Source organism: Equus quagga, chromosome 14, assembly GCF_021613505.1.
Source record: "Equus quagga isolate Etosha38 chromosome 14, UCLA_HA_Equagga_1.0, whole genome shotgun sequence".
In the NCBI taxonomy this organism is placed as follows: Eukaryota; Metazoa; Chordata; class Mammalia; order Perissodactyla; family Equidae; genus Equus; species Equus quagga.
The window spans coordinates 17660127-17664255 of NC_060280.1; the positions used below are offsets into that span (position 1 = coordinate 17660127).

Consider the following 4129-nt stretch of genomic DNA (forward strand, 5'->3'; position numbering starts at 1 on the left):
CCCTCCTGACTAAGGAGGACGACTCCGCTGGTCCCGCCCGATGTTCTTTTTAGACCTGGGCAGCCCTAAGGCTTTCCTTTCCGAGTACAAGCCCCCACTGTGGAGGGGCGAAAGGCCCAGGTGGCTGCAGGTGATGTCCGATGAAAGGGAAGAAGATACGATTCCTCTTGCACATGAAACCCTGTTGACTCTAACTGGACTCCCCTGCGATGGGAACTAGTTATTGACTAGGAGGACGTTACAGTCTTTTGGAAGTAGATGGTTCTGGATTCAAATCCTGGTTCTGTTGTTCACAGGTCAAGTTTGCCACTTTATAGGGCTGAGAAAGGTCATCCATGGGAGCTGCACAGAGGTGGGGAGCATTCAGGAGGGCTACTGCCCTGGGGTACCGTGGGCAGAGGCACCAGCATGGAGGCTCCAGAAGAAGCTGGAACACCAGGCTGAGGTGTCCTATTGCTCATTAGTCTGTCACTCCGTCTGGCCTCTCGGCACAAGTCAGCTTGGACATCTTGGCAGTGGGGAGCCTTGGTGTGATCTTATGGCCTCAGCAGGGAAGGAGCATGACAATTTTCCATTCTTTACTGGCCGAGATCCGGTAATTCTAGGTAGAGCCTCAAGCCAGCTTGAGCAACCTTGAAACGCAGCTCTGCCCTCTGGTTCCCAAAAACGTTTTATTTAGTTGTGAAATTGATTTTTGGTTGGTGTAAACCTTGTTATAACAAAACGATCTTCACCCTCAATTCAAATGCCCTGAGAAATCAAACTTATATGCTGCATTTCGACTTCTCTCTTGCCGCTAACCAGCAAGGCCGCGGGAGTGCTGGCAGTATAGTTATAAAGTGTTTTCCGAGTCCTGTCATGGGTATTTGCACTGGTGGCTTACAGGACTGCACTGTGACATGACTATAACAATGACAATCTCTCATACAATGCAGTTAGTTTGACTCCATCACTTAATTTATTCTTTTCAAAATCCTTTTGTGTCTGGCATGTGACAGAAGACTAGTCCCATTTTACAGATGTGGAAACAGGAATTCAGACACTGATTGCTAACAGATGGCCCACCTGGGGTCAGGATCCACATATTCTGACTTCTAGCCCAGTGTCTATCTAGTCCCCCTATTATGAGCTGGGCCATGTGAGAAGCTCAGATTGACGTGGTAGTTTGTGATATGGTTCCAGGGAGGTCTTGGTCTCCCTCCGCCTGGAAAGGGGGCAAATCTGTGCTCTCTCTCTCTCTCTCTCTCCACATTCCCAAAGAGGAAGCAACTCTCAGCCAGAGCAGGAGCCTGAGCCTGGTTTGTAGGCAGCGGGGGGACAGGTGGCTTATTGCCTTGAGCCCCGGGGCAGCAGTAAATTAATATTTGCTGTCTCCAAGCCTCTGGCAGAGATGGGGAGGGAGGGCTGGGAAAAGTGACATTTCTGTAAATAACCACACCTGGTTCTAAGAGCAGAAGTGTTGGCATGCCCCTGTAGCCTCATCAATTACTATCAACTTTTTGCAGAGGGAGCCCCAGGGGAGAGAATGTCTTCACACGCTTATGATTATTTACAGACACCTCGTCCTGTCCGTACTTGGGGGAGGTTGGTTTGCTCCATGGCGGCCTCCTTCCAGATGTGTTTACGTTCTTCCAGGCCCAGTGGAATGTATCGGTTAGCACCTCCACTGCACGGAGCAGAGAGGATGCTGGGACACTGGGACATACAGGAGGTGTGCAAGGGGAGACACGAGGCAGGATGCCTGAATTTCTCAGTTAGGTTCACGTATCTCCCAGCGAACACGGATTGAATAGCCACTTGGCTGCTGAAGAAGGCAATCCAGCATAGCGGTTAAATAAACATGTTTGTAAGTAGATAGAGCTGTATTTAAATCCCAGCTCTGCCATCTACAAGCCATGTGGCTTTGGCTAAGCTATTTAAAGCTTCTGCCTCCATTTTCTCACCTGTAAAATGGGATAATGATAACTCTTCTCAGGGTCATTGCAAGGTTTGGATGCAAAGGGCTGAGCAGTGCCTGACACAGCAGGTAGTGGGTATATGGTATCTATATTTTTTTTAATATATGGAATGCTTCACGAATTTGTGTGCCGTTCTCGCTCAGCAGCTGTGCTAACCTTCTCTGTATCTTTCCAATTTTAGTGCATGTGCTGCTGAAGCGAGCACTGGTGCCTACTCGTATAAGACACTACTAGATACCCTGTGTGTATGATTCTGATAGAAACAGGCTTGAAGAAATTGAGGCAATGTAGGCAGTCCGGGCAGGGGATTTTTGGTGAAAACGTGATTGTTAAACCTGGACGAGAGATCTCCATGGATGCGGCAGGTCAGAGGGCCCTTCTAGGCGGCAGAGGTGATTGAGCTCCTGAATGTCTGAGGAACGCTGGTGGACGTGCCAGCCGGTGCCCGCCACCTGACTGTGGGTTGGCAGAATTCCTTAGACCAACTTTTAAGAAACACTGTTTTAGCTGGCTGGTGTCAAGGCTTGGCAGCCTCCCCAGATGGAGAGTCCTGTTGGCATGCCACATTCCGAGCGGAGCATTTGTTGCACAGCTAATCCAGCCCTCACAAAGGTGAGGCTGCCTACAGTGACAAAAAGAAAAGGTACGTTTGGGGTGAGTTCTCTGCAGTCAATGGATTTTCCTGCTCCGTTCTCTCCTTTCCAAAGGCCTACCTTCACTGGAGTATAATGCTTACCCACTCTATGAACTTCCTGCATTAAAAATTTTCTTATAACAAATTCAAAAATTCACAGAATTAGACAAAGTAGTACAACGAACGCTCATGGGCCTCTTACCCAGCCACAAAATAAACTCACGGCCACTCTCGTTTCATCTATAGTTCCCCTGACAGAGTATTTAAAACACATCCCCCAAATCATGTCATTTCCCCTTGTTTATTTGTGATGCCTTTCTAAAAGATTAAGAACTTTTGAAAAGAACAACCTTAACATCACTATAACAATGAAAGAATACAAGTTCTTAGTATCATCAAATATCCGGGGTTCAAATTTCCACAACTGTTTCTTTTTTTCCTGGTTGAATTGGGATCTAAACAAGATTCACGCATTGTAATTTGTTGATATTTCTCTTAGTCTCTTCAATTTATAGCTTCTCCAGCCCTCTTTCTATTTCCCTGCAATTCATCCGTGGAAGAGACCAGATCATTTCCTGTTTTCTAGACAGGACTGCATCCCTGTATTGTTGTCTACCTTGCTTCTTTGACCCCTTTATTTTCTATAAAATGGCAGCCACATCTAGTGACTTGATCGAGTCCAGCTTTATTTATTTCTTTGCAAGACTGCTTTGTGGGTGTTGTCCTGTGCTTCCATCAGCTGGAACATGATGACTGGTTGTCTTTTTTGGGATGTAACAGCCATTGATAATCATTGCCCAGATCCATAATTTCAATTGGGGGTCTGCGAAATGGTGGCATTCTATTTCTAGCATTCCTTCCTCCTTTATTACATGGGCTGTTTCTATAGAGAAAATTGTTTCCTCACCAACTATTCGATTAACTTATGATATAGTTTAATCAGGAAAAAACAGATTAAATGCTTGATTCCTTCCCTAGACTTATCAGCACTCAGGATAGTGGGTTGGCTCCCTTATATCCTCCAGAGATGACCAATGAGATTTTCTGTTTTATAGCATCATTAGCAACTCATGAGTTTAAACATATTTCATGTGTTTCAACACATCGCTGTTATTTTTCTCTTTGATGCTCAGATTTTCACATCTCTGGCCAGCGGGTGGGAGCCTCTTTTCTGAGTTGCTTCCTGAGTTCTGACATGATCATGACTCCAGCAGGCATTGGTAGATTCCTTGCTTTCTGGAAAGAAAAGATGTCCAAGCTTGGAAATGAAAATATTTCTTAAAGAGAAAATATCTTATGAGTTTATGCTGATATTTTCATCCATGTTTAGGATTACGGGGCTTTGCTTAACTGCTTTGATTTTATTTAGAATCTTTTCCTCTAATGCTAAAAATCTTGGTTCTTACTGAAAATAGCATAATTGCTTATTTATTTACTCCACTGTGTATATATTTCTGAAAAACAATACCAAACATACGATTAGTGAAAATAGTTATTATTATTTTTGCAGTTCTTTTTTTTTTTTCGTGAGGAAGAT

At 44.8% G+C, this 4129-nt stretch overlaps 1 non-coding gene across 1 annotated transcript; it reads right to left on the reverse strand.

Annotated features, from left to right (window-relative positions):
* Positions 1-2056: 2056 nt before the first annotated feature.
* Positions 2057-2163, reverse strand: LOC124225920 (U6 spliceosomal RNA). The gene has a single exon (XR_006885137.1). It is a non-coding gene; the product is annotated as a U6 spliceosomal RNA (small nuclear RNA).
* Between the last annotated feature and the right edge of the window lie 1966 nt (positions 2164-4129).